The following is a 23,345-nucleotide window of genomic DNA, read 5'->3' as shown; positions in this document are numbered from 1 at the left end:
CCGCTAATAAATTATTTTATTAATGAGTAATTAATATAATATATTATTATTATTATTAATTGGTTATGGATTATTAAACCATTATAATTATTATATTTATTATTAAATTTATATATATTATTTTTATTATAATATAATTATAAAAATTATACTTTATAATCTATTTTTGGATAAATTTATATTTCATATAAATATTATTAATTAATTAATAATACTAATAGTATTATGGTACAATTATTAATTATTAATAGATACATTTATTAGTAATTTATAATTATTAAATATTATTAAATTATAATTAAAATATTAAATTGATAAATTATAAAAATATTATTTATCTAAAATATTAATAACCTCTTAAATTTAAATATATATTAATATAAATTATTTAATTATTATAACTATATTAATAAATTATATTAGTTATGTATTTAAATTATTATAATTTATCAATTTAATATTAAACAATATAATTATAATTTAATAATTTATTATTAAATAATTAATTATAAAATTAGTATATTAATTGATTAATTTAATATTAAATCTATTTTGATTATATTATTGATAATACTTTAATCAAAAGTAATAATATTAATTAGATTAGTAAATTAATTATAATATTAAGTTTATAAGTTAATAGTTAATGATACTCAAATTAATATTGTAAATAATAATTATCATAAGATTTAAAAAATAAATCTATTTAATTTATAATCTTTAATTAATTATAATTAATTATTTAATTATTTAATTTTAATAAATTATTGCTATAAATAATATATGATAATTAATTATAATTAATTAAAGATTATAAATTAAATATAATAGTAACAAATAGTTATAGTTAATTCTAATAATTTAAAATATTGAATTGATATTAATTATTAGAATAAATTATTATATATTAATAATTATTTATTAGATTTATTTTAATAATATTATAATAATATTAATAATTAATAAATTATTGAAAAATTATTAATTAATTTTTATGATATTAATTTTATTAACGTAAATCATATTATTGTTAATATTATTATTAATTTAATTTAAATTATTTTAAATTAATATTATTAATTAATATTATATTTAAAATTTGAATGTTATTTATAAGGGGTTATTATAATATAACCCCTTATATATAATTCTATTATTTGTAATAGATAATATTATTGATAAGAACTTGTTAATCATTTATTATAATTATTAATAAGTATTATTATAGATACTATAATATCTATATAATATTTAATTAAATTTTTAACTACAATTTATATTATTAATAGTATTTATATTATTAAATATTAGTTATTTAAATGTATAATATTTGGATAATATTATTATAATATTAATATAATAAATTAATAATAAATTTATTATATTTTTATTAATTATTTATTTGATAAGTAAGGATTTATATCCTTAAATCTTATATAAGCTTATCATATTAATAATAAATATTAATATGAATAATTGTTAATATTTAAAATATTAATATCATAAAAATTAATCAAAGATAAAATAAATATTTTTAAATCTCTTTCATATTAAATCAAATAATGATTTGAAATAAATAATTATTGAAATTGTAAAAACTATTTGAAATGGTTTGGTAAGTAGAATTATTTTTTAAATGTTTTATGGATTTATTTTCTAAATTTTAATAAATTAATATTATTTTATTTCGAACAAACTTATATTAACAAAAATAGTTATTTTATATTATAAATAATAATAATAATAATAATAATATTAATATATTAACTTATAATTATTATATTATATTTAAATAATATAATTTATTAAATTATTTATTATAATAATACAATATAATTTATTAAATTATTAAATTATAACTTTATAATATATTACTCTTATATTATAGAATTTAATTATAATAAATTATATATTTAATTAATTATATTATAATAGAATTATAATATATTAGAGTTAATTAGGAACTTTCCTAATTAAGCCTATAAATACCAGACAGAACGCATAAGAAAACGAAAAAATAGAGAGAGAAAAGCATAAAGCAAAAACATTTTTGGGAGATTTTTGGGTCAAAAAAATAAATTTGTATGAAGATAAATATTGTATTTAATTAATTTGAACTTATATTAATATTAATAAAAATAATTAATTAACTTATTTAATAGTAATAATAAATTAATAATATTATACTATAGTAATTAATATTTATTACTAATATATTTAGTTATAACATAAAATAGTTATATCAAACTATTATATTTATTTATCTTAATTTAATTAACTAATATAATTAATATATATAACAAAAAATAACAATAAAAAAATTAATGAGGAAGAGATTTAATAATAGTATATAATTATAATATAATTGATTATATATTTTAACTATTGATTAATATAATTAATTCTTATCAGATTATTCAATAATATAAGTAATTATATAAATAACTTAAATATTTATTTGTTACATGATTACTAACAAATATTTTATGACTAAATAAAAGGTTAATAGTTTTAATAATTTAAACTGGTTCAACAAACACATTTATTTTTTAAATATCTTACTATTAATAAGTTATATCTATATTATAATTATTATTTTATTATATTAACTAATAATATGTTAACTAATAGTATCAATTACTTTATCATAATAAATAATTTATTAATTATATAATTATATTTGATAATATATTAAATATAATAAATTAATAATTTATAAATAATTTAATAATTATTAGTAACTAATTATTATAATTAATTTGGTAGTATTAATATATTATAAATTATTATCAATAATAATTAGTAATAATTAAATAAAAATTAAAAATTTAATTATCAAATTTATAATTAAATAATTTAAATTAATTATTATTAATTAATAATATTTTTTAATATTCTTTCTAATTATTTTTAAAATATTATATTAAAAATAATTTTAAAAATTATAATAATACTAATAGTAATATTCAAATAGATTTGAAATATATTAAAAATTAGTATCATTAATAATGATATTATTATTAGTATTAAATATTATTACTAATATTATAATAATTTTATATTTATAATATAAATATATTAGTTATATTATTTAGTAAATAATATATAATTTGGTCATCAAATATTTGTTTCATATATCTTACAAGTTTGTTTTAAATAATTATTATTTATTTAACTAAATTATTATAAGGATTTTAATTTTAATATTAATTTAATTATTAATTTATTTTTAATATCATAATTTCTATATTAGTAATATTTAGCTACTAATTTTATAATTAAATAGTTATTTAATTTGTAATTAATAATTATAATTATAACTAAATAAGTAATTAATTACACATTTATTACTTTTAAATAAGTAATAAGTAATTAACTACACGTTAGCATTTTTAGAATAAAATAAAATGAATTTATTAATATTTTAAAAATTAATATGTAAGAGATTTTAAAAATAATTTTGTTTACCAAATCTGTTCAAATAATTATTAATATTTGAACAATTATCTATTTCAAATCGTTATGTCCCTTCGTCATAAAACAAATGTTTTTGTTTAAATAAGTTTGTTTGGAATAAAATAATACTAACCTATTGATATTTCAAAAATTAATAAGAGATTTTAAAAAAAAATTGTTCATCAAACTAGTTAACTAGTTATGACTACTTGAGTAATTATTTATTTCAAATCGTTACGACTTTTTAATAATTATTAAAATATTAATAATTATTAATAAATTATTAATAAATAATTTATATAATAAAAATAATTAATATAACTATAACAATATATATGTTAACTATAATTATGAAGTAAAAGATTATGTTTAATTATATCTATTATATTTATCAAATATAAATAAATAAATAATTAATAATAATAATTAATTGATTTTATAATTTAGTAAAATCAAATAGTCATAATTATTTGAACTAGTTATATAATTTAACTATTTTATTAATTACTAATAAATATAAGTTATTTATATTTATTAGATATAACTTATTCAAAAAATAGATTTAAAAATAATATATATTATAATAAAAACCTCACTCGCACTAATTATTAAATTATAAAACTTATTATAATTAATTATAGTAAATAAACTTAGTTATTTAAAATATTAATTATTAATTTATAATTGTTATAAGCAAGAGTAATTCATATAATTTATATTTATATTTAATATTCATATAATTTTTTAATATTTGTTAATTATAAAATGTAATTGTATAATAATATTCTTGTTGTACAAATATAATAATTTTAATTTTAATTTCAATTAAAATTAATATTGTAATTAATAATTAGTAGATAATAAATTTATTTCAAATGTTAATAATATAAATTATAATTTAAAATTTAAAATAAGCTAATTACATTGTAGTCATTATTTAAAAAATGACTATTTTTAATACTATTTTTAAACATTGAAAATTTATAATGATCCAAACCAATTATAATTATTAATGATTTTAATAATTTTATTAGCTCAAAGATTTGGAATAAACCAAGAAGGGGGGTGAATTGGTTTTAATGAAATTTTCGAAAACAATATTCAATAAGCACAAATTTTGCTAAACAATTAAACACAATAATTGACAGTAAATAAAAGATAGAGATAGAGAAAATAACACCGTGATTTATAGAGGTTCGGTCATTCTTTAGGCACCTACGTCCTCTCTCTTAGCCTCTCTTGCCAAAGAGTTCAATCCACTATAAGTGTTGAAGATTACAACCAAGCTTCTCTAAGCTTTACAAACTCAACACAATATATTCTTAAGGGTTATCCTCCCCCTTAAGCTTACAAACTCACAAAACAGAAAAATGAAGTGTTTTGCAAACTCTAAGAACCTCACAAAGTTTGGGTGTTTGCTAAGTTGAAGTACACAAAGGTATAGACAAGAGAATGATGAATGAAGAACAAAAATAGTTTGGATACAATAAATACAAAGATATAGACTTTGAAGCTCTAAAAACTCTTGATTATTTGAGAGAATGAAAATATTGCTTCTTGACTCTTGCTCTCTTAATTCCTCTGTCTTCTTGGTGTGTTGGAGTGCCCCTTTTTATAGAGAAATTGATGAACTAACCTTTGGGGAAGCTTGGAGTGAAGAAATGCCCATTGAAAGCATGAAAAAATAGCCGTTGGAGCATTCTGGGCAAGAACCGATCAATCCCTTCCATGAAGGGATCGATTGGTTCATGTTTTGAACCATTTTTCACTTGAAAATTGCCTAACTAATCGATCCCCTATGTGGGGGGATCGATCCCTTTTTTGAAAATTCAGTCCTGGGGCATTTGGTTGAAAACCAATCGATCCCTTCTAGAGGGGATCGATCCTGTCCATGCTGGGCGGTAGTTTACTGTTTTGTACTCTACTCACTAATTTGATCATAACTTGAGTTATACAAATCCAAATTACAAACCATTTGAAGATTTAGAAACTAGACTTAAAGTTCTTTCTATCTATATAAAGTTAATCACCTAATTCACTGTGTACGAATTATAGTAAATTTTTAAATTTACCCCTTGTGCAGTTTTTCTGACAACTGCAGAGTGTCTAGTAAAAATTCAAAATCTTTTCTTAGAAAATTTGGATTTTTATTTTGTTTATCCATTAGAAAGTAGACTCAAAGATATTTCCAACCATATAAAATTCAAATATTAAAACTTTGTGAATTAATACAGAAAAATAAAACAAATTAAATGTTGGAAAACTGTGTTCTTGTAAAACAGCTTTCTTAAGTTAATCTATTTCTCAAAACTAATATTGTCTAAATTGTATTAAGTCCAAAATGAATAAGTTCACTTTAAAAACAACAATTGGACTTTCATTTAAGGTCAAATAAATAATCTTTAAAAGTAAATTTGGTTTGAGAAATATGAAGACAAAGAAAGGTTTGTTTAAGCTTTGAAAATTATATTATTTATTTAGTACTAAAATATAAAACTTAAGAACATATACTAAATAAATCTTTTTCAAAATCTTGATCAAGTTTATTTAGCTTTAATGTTTTGTCATTTCAAAATAAGGATCAATTCAAGGCCAACAATCTCCCCCTTTTTGATATGACAAAACTTAAAGATAAATTTGCTTGATAAAAAACTTTCTTTGAAACATTCAAAGATTTTGAAAAACATTTTGGAAAACTCCCCCTCAATTTTTGCATCTTAATCCATCACAACTCAACAAACATATGTTAATCAAATATATCAAATAAGCATAATCAAACATATGCATGCCAAGCACAAGCAAATTTGTCCATATGATATTTCTCCCCCTTTTTGTCATAGAGAAAAGGCATGAGCAAATTAATAAGCAAATAAACACAAAGAGGCATCATTAACAAATATATTCATAAAACATTTCTTCTCCTTTTTGTTTATGTTCTTTATACTAAATGTTTAAGCTCCTATATCTATTGCTATAAGCATACAAAAAGAAATATTTCTAAACTCTCTCCCCCTTTTTGTCATTTCAAAAGAAAGAGAGATCAATTCAAGGCATGGGACAAAGTGCTTAATTCCAATAATATCAAGAGTATTTTGAATGCATGTAATCAAGTATAATATACACAATGAAGTTCACATACATGTATTCAAGCACAAAAACATAAGTGTATCCAATTTTAGCATTTTAGCACAAGTCATCATATTTACTACATGAAATTTATGAGAAAAGGATAATGAATGATATGCAATCTACTTATAAATCATGTTATCATAAGATGTGCTTAGAACTTAAAACATCAATATCAATTAAGCATAAATTCAAGCACATGCATACAATCTCATACCAATTGTTAAGGATACCAATTGTTAAAGATATGTCATCTAGAAGCATACCAATTGTTATCACAAAACAAATCAAGCAAAATTGTATTCTAATATTGCTCTTCATTTCAAAATAAGGATTAATCAATTTAAGGCACACATAATTTTGCATGAAAGGTATAAGCTATGTCAAGGATAGGCACATAAACAAGTGTCTATGAAAGTTAAAAAAAAAAATTTTAGTAATTTTGATACCAATTGTTACCAATTTTATTCAACAACTATCATAGAGCACACATACTTTAAGCATATGAAAGATTCATTCAATATACGCATAAATAGTAATCTTTCATAAGCTATCATATCCAAACAAGAACCCAAAAGCTCATATGTATATAATAAAGCATGAATACTAATGAGCAATAAGGTTCAGTTATCATCATGTCATAATAAGGATTATTCAAGCATTTTCCAAACATGATGAAAACATAAGCTATAGCAAAGAAATAATAAAAGTATAATTATTCAAATATAATCCAAATTATTTCAATGCATAGCAATATACTTAACTCAAACATATGCAAGTATTCAATCATATATTTCAATTAAAATCATACAAGCATATGCAAAATATATAAGCAATATACTGAAAAAAAATGCAAGCATTTAGGCACAATTTGTTACATGCCATCTCAATGTCAATCAATGAACATGTATGTGAATTTCGAGTTTATAATTCATAATCTATGAGTCAAGGCCATTTAAAGATCAAGAAATCAATATATTCAACTCATATTCATGTTCAAAGATTCAAAAAAAATTCATGCATTAAAAACTAGTAATCAAAATATTCAAGAACTAGGCATGAATATTAATGAAGGTGAATTAATCAATCCAAGCTTTAAAAAAATATTAAGATAAATTTTATCAAGTAGCTTGGTGATTAATTTGTGCAATGTGTTCATATCTTCAATCACAAAATCATATATTTGCACATATTAAAGCAAGCATGTATATGTATTCAAACTCATACATCATATCATAAAGTTGATACATTTACCTCCATCCATGTCAAGCTTTGTTGTTGTGCTCATTTGGCTTTGAATTCTCCAATCCACTTCATTTGAGCAAAACTAGGCTTAATTGATGAGGATGATATGCTTTGCTTGCTATACTTGCAATTCCAAAAATGTAGGCTCATTCATGCTCATTTCAAGTTCTCCTAGCATAGACTTAGACAATTTTCTTGACAAAAGATTTTCATTATAAGCACCAAGAAAATCAATTGATAAAAATTATACCAATTGTTAGAAAACAATTTCATATTCTAAGTCATTATAGGCAAAGGAAAATTTATTCACTAAGAACAAGTTGCCAATTGCAAGGGAGATATATATACTTAAGCTAGAGGCCATATATCAAGTTAAGCATCAAATATCACAATATTGGCACTAAAGCTAAAGTTCTCATCAAATGTACAAAACATGAGTCCTTTCTAGATCATTTAGAAATATTGAACACAAAGAAGACATATTTAATATTCATATATATTTTTTTAAAAAATACCAAAGAATATGCCAAAACAAATTTTAGATCATATAAAAACTAAAAACTCAAGGAAGACATATTTATCATCCAAAACATTTCAAGAAAATATTAGCACAAAACCACAAATATGTCCACACAAATTATAGGCCATAATCAACAATGACTTAAGCTAAAAATTAGCATCATAAGAAATTCATTTACTTAAGTCTGTTGCAACTATGTCAAGTCAAGAAAAATCACATTTATTATATATGCACACACTTGACAAGAACAAAAGATGAACTAACAACATATATCATTAAACACAATTAGTTCATCAATACTTAATCTCAAACCAAAAGATAAGTCAATTAAGCACAAGTTCTAAAACATTTCACAAATTATTAATGAATCAATTTAGCAAAAGAGCAAGTATATTTGAAAATATTTTAAAAATTAAGAGATAAAAAATTTAAGTATTTTTAAATCATAAGCATTAAGGTCAAGTTGAACCAATCATCATATGAGCACTTACCTTGACCAAAAACATAGATGAACAATGAATCAATTTATCTTATTTAAGCACATAAAGTTCATCAATTCATCAATCAAGAGTTATAATAATTTAGAACATAACAATCAAGTTTTAAAAAATATTTCACAAGATCCAAGCACTATAAACAAATTGAGCAATTTTTAAACATTATGGTCATTCATGCTAAAATCATTCCTAACAAATATATTTATGCAAAATAAATGCATGTTCAATTGAAGCTCACATTTTTTCAAGTGAAATTGGTGTATTCAAGATATATCAATAAAGCATATACCAATATCCATTAAGCACTCTATGTCTAACAAGAATAGGCAACCCAATTTTGCATAATCAATCAAGCATCCAAATTTCATCAAGAATAGGTAACCAAATTCAAATCTTCTTCAAATAAAAGTTTAGAGGTTACCCGTCTCCATTGTGTGTCTAGAGTATTCAATCTTCAATCTCACATTGTAGCTTCTTGCTCTAGCACACCTACAAGAGACAAACTCATTTGATTTTTGGTACCCAAATTGCTTTGGGTCCTTGAGAGTTAGTCACCAAGTCTCTTGTCCCTTTTGGAACCTTACTTGTCTAATTCTAAATGGGACTTTTCTTTTAATAGGACAAGTATGTATAGTATGACCATGAAAATTATAAAAAAATGCATTTAATCATTTTAGTACTTAATGAACTCTTTAAAAGCTTTTGTTTTTCATTCATCAATTCATCAAATTTCTTTTTCAAATCAAAAATTTCTTTTTCTAAAAATTCATTTTTACTTTGAGAGGTTTTTAAATTTATTTTCAACTTTTCATTTTCTTATGTTTCAAATGCATATTTTCAAACTCAATTACTAAATCATTGTAAGCATCTTGTAACTCATCAAAAGTATAAGAATTTGAATCACAAGAGTTAGAGGTTACTTTGATTCCTCAATGGCCATGAAACATGATGTATGTTGGTTGGGAATTTATCTTTCTTGTAGCTCATCCAACTTTCTCCATATCTCATTTGAGGTTGAGCATTTTGAGACCAAGTTGAAGTTGTAATCATCTAAAACTCCATAGAGAATGCACTTGGCCTTTGCATCATCTATTATTTACCTCATGTAGTTTGCATTATTTGAAGGAGTTCCAAGCCCTTTTTCAATCACATTCCAAGCTCTAAAATCTTGGGCCATAATGAACACCTTCATCCTCTTTCTCCATTCACAAAATTTAAATTTATCCACCATAGGAGCTTTGAGGACTTCTTCACCATCTTGAAACTAAAATTGAGCCATAGGATCTTTTCTCAAGGTGGTTAAACCTACAAAAAGAGACCAAAGCTCTGATACCAATTATTAGCTCAAACATTTGGAATAAACCAAGAGGTGGGGTGAATTGGTTTTAATGAAGTTTTCAAAAACAATATTCAATAAGCACAAATTTTGCTAAACAATTAAACATAATAATTGACAGTAAATAAAAGATAGAGATAGAAAAAATAACACCGTGATTTATAAAGGTTCGATCCTTTCTTAGGCGCTTACGTCCTCTCTCTTAGCCTCTCTTGCTAAGGAGTTCAATCCACTATAAGTGTTGAAGATTACAACCAAGCTTCTCTAAGCTTTACAAACTCAGCACAATATACTCTTAAGGGTTATCCTCCCCTTTAATCTTCTAAACTCACAAAACAAAAAAATGAAGTGTTTTGCAAACTCTAAGAACCTCACAAAGGTTAGGTGTTTGTTAAGTTGAAGTACACAAAGGTATAGACAAGAGAATGATGAATGAAGAACAAAAATAGTTTGGATACAATAAATACAAAGATATAGACTTTGAAGCTCTAAAAACTCTTGATTATTTGAGAGAATGAAAATATTGCTTCTTGACTCTTGCTCTCTTGATTCCTTTATCTTCTTGACATGTTGGAGTGCCTCCTTTATAGAGAAATTGATGAACTAACCGTTGGGGAAGCTTGGAGTGAAGAAATGCCTATTGAAAGCATGAAAAAGTAGCCGTTGGAGCATTCTGGGCAAGAACCGATCGATCCCTTCCATGAGGGGATCGATTGATTCATGTTTTGAACCATTTTTCACTTGAAAATTGCCTAATCGATCGATCTCCTATGTGGGGGGATCGATCCCTTTTCTGAAAATTCAGTCCTGGGGCATTCTGGTTGAAAACCAATTAATCCCTTCTAGAGGGGATCGATCTTGTCCATGCTGGGCAGTAGTTTCTTATTTTGTACTCTACTCACTAATTTGATCATAACTTGAGTTATACAAATCCAAATTACAAACCGTTTGAAGATTTAGAAACTATACTTAAAGGTCTTTCTATATATATAAAGTTAATCACCTAATTCACTGTGTACGAATTATAGTAAATTTTCAAATTTATCCTTTATGTAGTTTTTCTGACAACTGCAGAGTGTCTAGTAAAAATTCAAAATCTTTTCTTAGAAAATTTGAATTTTTATTTTGTTTATCCATTAGAAAGTAGACTTAAAGAGATTTCCAACCATATAAAATTCAAATATTAAAACTTTGTGAATTAATACAAAAAAATAAAACAAATTCAATGTTGGACAACTATGTTCTTGTAAAACAGCTTTCTTAAGTCAATCTATTTCTCAAAACTAATATTGTCAAAATTGTATTAAGTCCAAAATGAATAAGTTCACTTTAAAAACAACAATTGGACTTTCATTTAAGCTCAAATAAATAATCTTTAAAAGTAAATTTGGTTTGAGAAATATGAAGATAAAGAAAGGTTTGTTTAAGCTTTGAAAATCATATTATTTATTTAGTACCAAAATATAAAACTTAAGAACATGTACTGAATAAATCTTTTTTAAAATCTTGATCAAGTTTATTAAGCTTTAATGTTTTGTCATTTCAAAATAAGGATCAATTCAAGGCCAACAAGCTTTGATACCAGTTTTTTAGGATCAAGCGCTTACCATTACACCAAAAGCTATAGTTGATAGTGAAGGCGCAACTCTATTTTCTTATTTTCTTTTGATAGCACAGAGCCTCGTACTAAGTGACAGGTGGACATAAGGGGCTTCGTAAAGCTTTCATGGGATACCTCACCAATTGGGCCTCGGTAAGTTGGGTTACCATACACCAGAATTCGATCCACCATGGGATACCCTACCCAGATGAATTAACATAGCGAGTCCCTAAGGGAGACCACTAGACCCCATAATCTAACAATCTCTCCCCCAGCGGCACCTGTGGGACTCGAACTTGCAAGCTTGCTTTGATACCAGTTTTTCAGGATCAAGCGCTTACCACTACACCAAAAGCTATAGCTGATAGTGAAGGCGCAACTCTATTTCCTTATTCTCTTTCGGTAGCACAGAGCCTCGTACTAAGTGACAGGTGGACATAAGGGGCTTCGCAAAGCATTCATGGGATACCTCACCCATTGGGCTTCGACAGGTTGGGTTGCCATACACCAGAATTCGATCCACCATGGGATATCCCACCCAGATGAATTGACATACCGAGTCCCTAAGGGAGACCGTTGGACCCTATAATCCAACAAATTTATTTAAAATTATTAACTTGATACTTTTAATAAATATTATTTGTTGAAAAAGTTATTAATAATTGTTCATAGAGTCTTAACATTATGTTATTAAACAAATCTATAAGTTATTAATAATATTATTAAAAAAATTATTTTCTGACAAAACAAAAGATCATAACGATTTGAAATAGATAATTGTTCATATAGTCTTAACTATTTGAACTAGTTTCGTAAACAAATTTATTTTTTAAATCTCTTAGTTATTCATTTTCGAAATATTATTAGATTAGTATTATCACTAAAAATACTAATCTATTTTCAATTAATTAGTAATTGAATGATTCAGTAACATAATTATTTAAAAAATGAATATTTTTAATACTAATTTAAAATAACTTATATATAACTTTAGTGACATAATTATTTTGATTATTAAATTAATTATTAGTATCAATTATTAATTAATAAATTAATAATTAATTATATTAATTAATTTAGTTATTATTAATATTATTATCTAGCAGCATAATAATAATTTTTATTATATTTATTAAACAATAAAAAGCTCCCATATATTATTAATTTTTATTATATATTATTGATTATGATATATAGTTATTAATTATTAAATAAATTAATAATTAATAAATAGATAAATTATTTTAATAATTTAATATTAAAATTAAAATTATTTAATTTAATTATATTTTATAAATTTAATGATAAATAAATTAAATTAGATAAATTTATAAGTATAAATATAGTATAAACAAATAATTGTTCAAATATATAATATTATAATATAAATAATAATTTAAATTATAATTAATTTAAATTATAATTAATTTAAAAATTATCTTAATTATAATTTACAATTATAAGATTAATTAAATATATTACAATATTTATAATTTAATTTAAATAATTAAAAAAAGATTTTAATATAAATATAATATATAATAATCTAAATTGTATTTAATATTATTATATTAAAACTTATTCATTTATAATTAAATAAATTATAATTTATTATAATTAAAATAAAATAATCAATTATTATATATATTTAAATTATAAATATTAATAATTATTTTAATGAATATTTTAATAATCAATTTTTAATTATTATTTTGATAAATTAATAATAATATTATATTATTATTAATAATAACTTATATAGATATTATAGCATAAATATTAATTTATTAGTAATTTATTATTAACTAATTGATAAAATTATTAATTAATTTTAATAATTTTAAACAATAGTATACAAATTATACTAAATAATTTGACTTTTAGTTATATTCAAATAATACTATAATATTATTAAATTAACACAATAATAATTGTTTATAAATTATTAGTCCAAATTATCGTTAATATAATAATTGAATGGAAATGTTTATCATTATTAATAGTTAATAATTATAAATTAATGTTATAATTATTATATATTAAATAGTTTTGTTATCAGACACATCTTCATATTTTTGCCATGTCAATGCCATTTTTTTGGATTGTAAATTCATAAAATGGTCTCCTAAGCCTTATTGTGAAGTTTCATAGCAAAATGACTCATTTCTTATTTTTGTGAATTTTAGAATTTTTTACAATATGGGATTTTTTGAAAATTTTTTAAGAGTTTTGGCCTCAAATTTGGTATATTTGGTCCTTGTATTTTTGTTGGCATCCATAAAAAAATTTAGCTAAAATGTCAAAGTGTGAAAGATTTTGTGTCCATTTAAAAAAAAGTCCTCATTTTAGACACTTGAATGGCTACTCTACAAACCAATAAAAGCTCTTATGCTTTTTAAAGTGGCTGAGTAGTCGAGGTTGCTTAGGGGATAAGAAGCCAATATAAAGGTCAAGGGCCACCACCCATCACATATCATGTGCGCACACCCCTTAACCCCTTCCCCTAGTTGTTGAAACCCCAAATGCCATCGATCAGGTTCTTTGGCGATGCTTCAATAATGGTGCCCTAGGCAAAAAAATGCAACACCAATGCATGCCTGAGCCCAGCGTGTGCACTGTGGCCTAGAATTGAACTTTGACCAAGGCCTCGACTATTATTGGCACAAGTTGACCTTTGGTATGGGCACTTGCCTTAACCACTATCTGCACATGTTGGCCCTTAGTGCATGCACATGCCTTGATCAGCATCAAAAGATTATGGCCCTTCATGCAAACAATTGCCTCTATCAATATTGGCACATGCTGGCCCTTGCTACGGGTACTTGCCTCGAACACCATCGGCACATGTTGGGTCTTAGTATAGGCACAAGCCTCGACAACCATCGGCACCTGTGAACCCTTGGTGTGAGATATGCCCATTTGAAAAAAGTGTCCTCATTTCAGACACTTTAATGTATATGCTAGTATATCTATAAAATCTCTTATACTCTTTAAAGGTTGGTTGTTTTGGTGCTCTCTCTCCCTTCTTCGAGAGGAATAGGTGTGCGTGATGGGCCTCTCATTGCCTACATCATGGTAACATCCCTGAGGTAAAATCCAGGCCATGTATGCCTTTTGGTCGTGTTGTTCGAATACTGGTTGCTTCAGTGACTTGTAAAAGCCTATGGCCTTGACCGGTTGGCATGCACTTAAAAAAGGTAGAGCTCAAGCCTGTGCCTACAGCTAATGCTGTCCCATACCCTAAGACCAAGTCCCTAAATCACATAATGACTCTCTAGGGAGGTGCAAGCAAAAGTTGCAATAACAGGCTTAGGTTAGCTAAGTCTTTCATGTATTTGATAGTTTCATGATCTTTTCTCGTTGACCACAAAAATGCCTTAGCCTAGCCAAGCCAGTGCATACAGTCCCTCTAGAATGGTGACAACAGAGTTTGTATGTGCAGTTTTGGCCAAACCAAGCATTGGTGGTGTTATGTCATTATTGCTTGTTGGATGGTAGGTGTAGTCTCGTGGCCCTTGCTTATGTTTTTCCCTTGCCAAGTGGTTGTGGTGAGGCTCATGCATCATTTCTTTCGCTTGTTCATTGTGTAATCGATTAGGTGGGTTATGGATCGGTGTGCATGAATGCTACCACTTGTATGCAATGGGCATATAAGTAGTGCTATGCTTATGCGTGTTGGCAGGCTCCATGCTCGATGCATCAAACTTTTGATTGTCACCCTCTTCAATCTTTTTCATGTGGTAATCGTACCTTAAAGGTACAATCGGGATCTTATGTTGCATATCTAAATTGAAAGAAATCGAATGTCTTGGCATCCCTCATCTGTCTTATGTCCTTAGAGGTTACGGGTCAGACCTTAATTATGCCTTGTGTCCCAAGTGTGCCATCCAAACCCCTGTGGCTGCATTGGTACACTAGTGTTCATTCATGCTTTCGAATGCATAACATTTTGTGGGCACTGGCCCTCAACCCTTATTCGTCCAAAGCTATGCATTTTAGTGCTCGATAAACACAATACTTGTGCTCCCTGTTGGCTCTCTCTACCACTCAGTCAGTGTGTTAAGGCTTATGTAGTCCCAATGTCCTAAAGAAATGTTACTTGGTTGATCTTACTAGTAGTCATATGCTTGTCTTAAATATTAAGCCTTGTATGTGTAAGTATGAACTAATTTAGACTATGAAATTGTGAATGGCTCATTAAATCAGTTATAGTTTATTTTAAGGTTTCTACTACTCAGATAACTATAGTAATTCTACAGCTAAAGCAAACAACAAACCTAGAAGGGATACATTTATTAGATAAAAGGTCAACGCAGGCTTTGCCCTTTTCTCTAATGTTCATTATAACTTGATAGATCACATGGCCTTTGTACCGGTGATGCATCATTCAAAATTTTGCCCTATCAACTTTTAATGGTAGGATAGTGGCCTATTATGATGGTGATCGATGATGGAGAATTAGGGTTTAATTTCGAAGAGGGAACCTGAAAAAAGGTTAACACATCTAAAGAAGGCTACAGGTAAAAAATTACCCAATCTTGACACAGGGAGGTTGTGATAACAAATAACAATACTGGACTCTATGAGTCTAGTAATTAAAATAAATACATTCTAAATCCCTTAATAAAGATCCATTGGAAAGCCATCCATTAGAGGGCAAGTTTGGTGCTAGTAGCCACAGTAATTCTAGCTTCAATAGTAAATATTTAAGTTGTTATAGTTAAAAAACTCGTAGTTGGAACTAGGGTTAGGTTGTCTGGTCCACCCACGGTGAGCACTAGTCTATTTGTCCTTATAACCAATGATGTGCTCCTGACCTTAACTAGCCAGGTCATTCCTCTTGCGATGTTACTGTGAAGAAATTAGAGTGCTCAAAATAGGCCTATGTTTGTATACATTAGCATAAGATAACATCATAAGATTTTGGTGCTATTGTGTTGGCCTTTGGGATCGGAGTAATGATTAATAGAGACAGTTAGGGGCATTCGTATTTTATATTCAGAGGTGAAATTCTTGGATTTATGAAAGATGAACAACTGCAAAAGCATTTGCCAAAGATATTTTCATTAATCAAGAATGAAAGTTGGAGGCTTGAAGTTGATCAAATACCATCCTAGTCTCAACTATAAATGATGCCAACCAAGGATCAATAAATGTTACTTTTAGGATTTTATTGACACCTTATGAAAAATCAAAGTCTTCGAATTCTAGGAGGAGTATGGTTGCAAGGCTGAAACTTAAAGAAATTGATAGAAAGGCACCACCAAAAGTAGAGCTTGTAGTTTAATTTGATTCAATAGAAAAAAACTTATTAGGTCCAGACATAGTAAGGATTGACATATTGAGAGCTTTTTCTTGATTCTATAGGTGGTGGTGCATGGCTGTTCTTAGTTGGTAGAGCAATTTGTTTGCTTAATTGTATTAATGAACGAGACCTCAGCCTATTAACTAGCTTCAAGAAGATGATCCTTCATGGCTAGCCTCTTAAAGGGACTATGGTTATTTAGACCAAGAAAGTTTGAGCTAATAATAGGTCTATGATGCCTTTAGATGTTTTGGGCTGTACATGCGCTACACTAATGTATTCAATGAGTCTATAGCCTTGGCCAATAAGCCCAAATAATCTTTCAAATTTCATCATGGTAGACATATATCATTACAATTATTGGTATTCAACGAGGAATTTCTAGTAAGTATGAGTCATTAACTCACATTGACTATGTCCCTACCATTTGTATACACTGCCTGTCACTCCTACCAATTGAATGGTTTGATGAAGTGTTCAGATTGTAGCGACATGGATGGTTCACTACCTGTGACATTAAGAGAAGTCCACTAAACCTTATCATTTATGAAAAAGAGCACATGTACCGTCGTCACCCAATTTATGGTGATGCGTGGGCAGCATCATGGCTCTTTTTATCAAGAAACATCAAAACGACTATCAGTAATGGATATCTTGGCTCTCGTATCAATGAAGAATGTAGTGAAATGTGATACTTGGTGTGAATTGTAGAATTTCATGAACTATTGAGTCTTTGAACACAAGTGTGCCCCAAGCCCTTAGGCCAAGGGCACGCCTGCCTGGGTGTCGTGTATCGTCGCCCTTCAACCTCCTGCTTATCAGCTCCAATTGAAGGGGTGAAAGATGGCTTCCTATGATCTCGTTGATCGTGGTTGGTCCAAAAATAAATCCCTAACAACGATAGTGTCATGACCATCAATGGTAAAGCTCATTGCATGCCTTGCTCCGGTGAGATGTGCACATTGTCCATCCAAACCCCATCGAACCCCTCACATCATTCATTCGATGCTCACATTGTGACCCATTGAGTTTAAGCATATCAATAAATGGAAGAAAATAAACTTACCAAAATTCCCCTAGTAACGATGAGTGAACCGAGAAGAGCCTAACTTGAGAATCGAGCATCTTCGTGTTTGAATTGTAGTCTGTAGAAGTGTCCTCAATGGTGGACTGAGCTTAAGTCCCTTGGAAAAAGGCACCGTAAAGGATGAGAGCCCTGTTATGCCTGGACCTTATCGCACCATGAGGCATTATCTGTAAGTCGAGTTTTTTTTTTAGAATACAGCCCAAATCGGATAGTAAATTCCGTCTAAGGCTAAATATGGGTGAAAGACCGATAGCGAACAAGTTCCGTGAGGGAAAGATGAAAGGACTTTGAAAATAGAGTCAAAGAGTAATTAATAAATTACTTATTAATTTAATAAGTTGAAACAATTCAAATATTAGATAAACAGAAAACAATTATTTTATCACAAAACAAAAGGTCATAACAATTTAAAATAGATAATTATTCAAATAACTATGACTATTTAAACTTGCTCGTTAAATAGATTTATTTTTAAAATTTTTTACTTATTAGTTAAAAATTAAAAAATTAGTATTATTTTAATATGAATAAGTTTGAATAAATAGAATAATTGTTTTATAATGAAACAAAAAGTCATAATGATATGAAATAAATAATAGTTCAAATAGTTATAACTGTTTGAATTTGTTTGATAAACAGATTTATTTTTAAATGTTATACTTATTAATTGTCTGAATATTAATTAATTTGTATTATTTTATTTGTAATAAGCTTTATGAACATATACATTTGTTTTATAACAAAACAAATAGTTATAATGTTTTGAAATAGATAATTGTTTAAATTGTTATATAACTATTATAAACTTAAACAAATCACCTTAGGTTTCAATTCTAATTACTTGAATATTAATTATTAATAACAAAATATATCAATTAAATAAATAAAAATATTAAAATAATTTAATAAAATATTGGTCATTGTAAACAAATTAATAATAATTGCTTGAATATTAATTGAAAATAATAAATAAGAATAAGTAATAATTATTAATTTAAAAGATAATTGATTTAATAATTGACCATTTAACAAAATGGCCATAAGAATAATAAATTTTTAGAAATATTTTAAAATAATCATATCTTAATAATTTAATAAGTAATAATTTGTTATAATTGACATAACAATAAATCTATAATTTGACTTTTATTTTTGTTTTTATCTTTGATTTTTTATATTTGTTTTTTTTTTTTGTTTTTCTTTGTATATTCTAAACTAAAAGTTTTTTTTTATTTTATGTTTGAAATTTTTATTCATTTTGTCTTTTTATATTTTTTTATTCTCTAATTTTTGTTTTTGTTTATTTTTAATTGTTATATTTTAGTATTTTATTTTATTTTATCTTTTATATTAACATTTTCTCTTAATTTATTTTTTCTTTTATTTTTTATTTATATTTTAAAAAATTTGTATAAACTTCAAAATTATTTTATTTTTATTTTGTGAATCTTTTTTATTTTATTTTCTTATTTTTTTGCTATTTTTGGTTCTATTTTATAATTTTTCTATAACTATTTTCCTTCAAAATTTTCTTTCTTTTTGCTTATTTTTTTCATATGCTTTCATTTTTTATTTGTTTTAATTTTTTCATTGTTTTAAAATTTTTTATATTATTTTTTTATTTCAAATCTTTCGTCTTTTCATTTTTATTCTTTTTCTTGCTTTTCTTTTTTTTTTTGCAAATTTCTTTTTATTTCTTATTTGCATTTTTATATTCTCATACTTTTTAATACAATTTGTTAAGAGATAATAATTATCTTTGTTATTTTCTTTTGGAATTTTATTGGCTTATATATAATAACACTAGTTTGGAATTGTTATATCAAGCACTATTTACTTCATGTATCTATATTTTTACATTTTTAACAATTTAAAATTTCTAAATTCTAAATTTAAATCAATAAATTCAAATCAAAATATTTTGCATCTAAACATTCAATTTCAAATTAAGTTTTAAAACATAAATTAAAGATTGAACTTTGTAGAATTTTTTTTATTTCTTTATTTACTTCCTTTTTCTTTTCTTTTTTTTTTTAGCTTTTTGTTTTTTTTCTACCTTTTATGCATTTTCTTAAATTTTCATTTATTATTTTTTTGTTATTCACTATATTTTTCTTTTTTTTTTTATTTTCATTCCCTTTTTTTTTAACAAAATACTTTCTTTCTTGTTTTCATTCTATTACTCTTTCACTAGATATATTCTTTTTTACTTTGATTTTTTTCGTTACTTCAATCTAATTGGTCATTTACATTATTTTTTATTATTTTATTGTGCTATTTACTTTCTATCTTAATTTTTTTTCATTTTTTATTTTTTCTTAAGGTTTCTCTTTTTTATTTTTTTTGTTTTTTTTTGGCATTTCTTTCTAATTTGTGTTTTTTTTCCACACTTTCTTCTTTTGTTTTTTTTTTGTTTTAACTTTTTTTTTAATTTTTTATCCTTGATTTGTTATATCTTTCTATTCATCATTTTTCTCTTTTTTTTTTTTTCATTTTTATTAGTTTTGTATTTTTCTAAAATTTTTGACTTTTTTTTTTCATTTCCTTACTTCTTCATTTATTTATTTTGTGTTTTTTTTTTTTAAATTTTCTCTCTCTTTTAGTACTTATTTTATCTTTTTCCTTTTCCTTTAATACTTTCTCTTATTTTACTTTTTCTTTTATTTTTATTGTTATTTTTTGTTATTTTTTATAAAAATTTTATAATGTTACGGATATTTACTTTATTTTTTAATCTTTTCTTCTTTTGGTTTGTCTCAATTTTGTTGTCATTTTTTTTTATTTTTTGGTTATTATCTATTCTATTTTTATAATTTTTCATTAATTCTTTTTTTCTTTTAACTTATTTGTTCATTTGCTTTCATTTTTTTTAAATTTTTTTATATATTTTGTATTTTGTATTTTGTATTTTGTATTTTATTTTTTTCTTGCTTTTTCTTATATCTTTTCGTTCATACTTTTTTTAATTTTTTCTTTACAATTTTAAAATCTCAGAATTTTTATTTTACAATTTTATTTTTATTTTTATTTTGTGAGTCTTTTTTATTTTATTTTCCTATTTTGTCTTTTTTTTCTATTTTTTGTTCTATTTTATAATTTTTCAATAACTTTTTGCTTTTTGCTTTTTTTTTTTCATACGCTTTCATTTTTTATTTGTTTTAATTTTTTCATTGTTTTAAACTTTTTTATATTCTTTTTTTATGTCAAATCTTTTGTCTTTTCATTTTTATTCTTTTTCTTGATTTTCTTATTTTTTTTGTAAATTTTTTTAATTTCTTATTTGCATTTTTAAATTCTCATACTTTTTTTTTTTGCATTTTCTTCTTTGGTTTTCATTTTTATTTTGCATTAACTTTTCTCTTTTTAGTTTTTTTATCTTTCATTTTTTATATTGTTTTCTTATTATTTCTTAAATGTTTTTCAATTTTTTTTGTATTTTTTAAACTATTTTTTTTTCATTTTGTCATTCCTTTCCATTTTCAAATTTTTATTCAATTTTTGTCTTTTTTTACTTTTATTTTTAATTCATTCTTTTTAATTTTCTTACTTTTTATATTTTTATTATATTTTTGTTTATTTTCTATTTTTTCTTTTCTTATTGGTATTGATTCTTTCTTTGTTTTTTGCACTTTATTTATCTTTTTTCTTTTGCTTTAATGTTTTTTCTTATTTTATTTTTATTTTTATTTTTTATTTTGGTTTATTTTTTATTTCTTTTTTATTTATATTTTCATAAATTTTTATAATGTTTTGGATTTTTTTTCTTTTTTTTATTCATCATTGTTGGATATTTTCTATTGCATTTTTTAAATTTTTCAACAACTTTATTTCCTTTTAATTTTTTTCTTTTTCTTTACTTATTTTTTCATGCGCTTTCATATTTTTTTGGTTTGCACTTTTTTCTTTGATTTTTTATATCTTTTTTTTTTTTTTTACATTTGTTATATTTTTTTATTTTTCTTTGTATATTCTAAACTAAAAGTTTTTTCTATTTTATATTTGAAATTTTTCTTCATTTTGTCGTTTTATATTTTTTTTATTCTCTAATTTTTTATTTTCTTACTTTTTTACTTTTAATTATTTTTAGTATTTTATTTAAATTTTATTTTATATTAAAATTTTCTCTTAATTTTTTTTCTTTTATTTTTTATTTTATTTTAAAAAATTTGTATAAACTTTAAAATTTTTTATTTTTATTTTATGAATCTTTTTTATTTTATTTTCCTATTTTGTCTTTTTTTTCTGCTATTTTTTGTTCTATTTTATAATTTTTCAATAACTTTTTTCCTTCAAAATTTTCTTTCTTTTTGCTTTTTTTTTTTTTTTCATATGCGTTCATTTTTTATTTGTTTTAATTTTTTCATTGTTTTAAACTTTTTTGTATTCTTTTTTTATTTCAAATCTTTTGTCTTTTCATTTTTATTCTTTTTCTTGCTTTTCTTATTTTTTTTACAAATTTCTTTCTATTTTTTCTTTGCATTTTAAAATTCTCATACCTTTTTTTTTTTTTTGCATTTTCTTCTTTGGTTTTCATTTTTATTTTGCATTAACTTTTCTCTTTTTTAGTTTTTTGTCTTTGATTTTTTATATTGTTTTCTTATTATTTCTTAAATGTTTTTCAATTTTTTTTGTGTTTTTTAAACTAATATTTTTTTCATTTTGTCATTCCTTTTCATTTTTCAAATTTTTATTCAATTTTTGTCTTTTTGTCTTTTTTATTTTTCATTCATTCTTTTTCATTTTCTTACTTTTTATATTTTTATTATTTTTGTACTTTATTTATCTTTTTTCTTATTTTATTTTTATTTTTTATTTTGGTTTAAAATCAATAAATTCAAATCAAAATATTTTGCATCTAAACTTTCAAATTGAAATTAAGTTTTAAAACATAAATTAAAAATTGAACTTTGTAGAATTTTTTTTATTTCTTTATTTACTTCCTTTTTCTTTTCCATTTTTTTAGGTTTTTCTTTTTATTTTATTTTATGCATTTTCTAAATTTTTCATTTATTATTTTTTTGTTATTTACTATATTTTTCTTTTCTTTGTTTTCATTCTTTTTTTTTTTTTACAAAATACTTTCTTTCTTATTTTCATTCTATTACTCTTTCACTACATATTTTCTTTTTTACTTTGATTTTCTTCGTTACTTAAATCTAATTGGTCATTTACA

At 23.9% G+C, this 23,345-nt stretch overlaps 1 non-coding gene and 1 pseudogene across 1 annotated transcript; both read left to right on the top strand.

Annotated features, from left to right (window-relative positions):
- Positions 1-15,876: 15,876 nt before the first annotated feature.
- LOC149513138 (18S ribosomal RNA) lies at positions 15,877-17,693 on the top strand (annotated as a pseudogene).
- A 26-nt stretch (positions 17,694-17,719) lies between these two features.
- LOC149513137 (5.8S ribosomal RNA) lies at positions 17,720-17,874 on the top strand. Its single transcript, XR_016330990.1, has one exon. It is a non-coding gene; the product is annotated as a 5.8S ribosomal RNA (ribosomal RNA).
- Positions 17,875-23,345: the final 5,471 nt, after the last annotated feature.

The sequence above is a fragment of the Durio zibethinus genome, chromosome 20 (assembly GCF_047325235.1).
Source record: "Durio zibethinus cultivar Kanyao isolate XHJ-2024 chromosome 20, ASM4732523v1, whole genome shotgun sequence".
Taxonomy (NCBI): Eukaryota; Viridiplantae; Streptophyta; class Magnoliopsida; order Malvales; family Malvaceae; genus Durio; species Durio zibethinus.
Note: the sequence above shows the minus strand (reverse complement) of the source record. Positions and strands in the feature narration are given on the sequence as shown.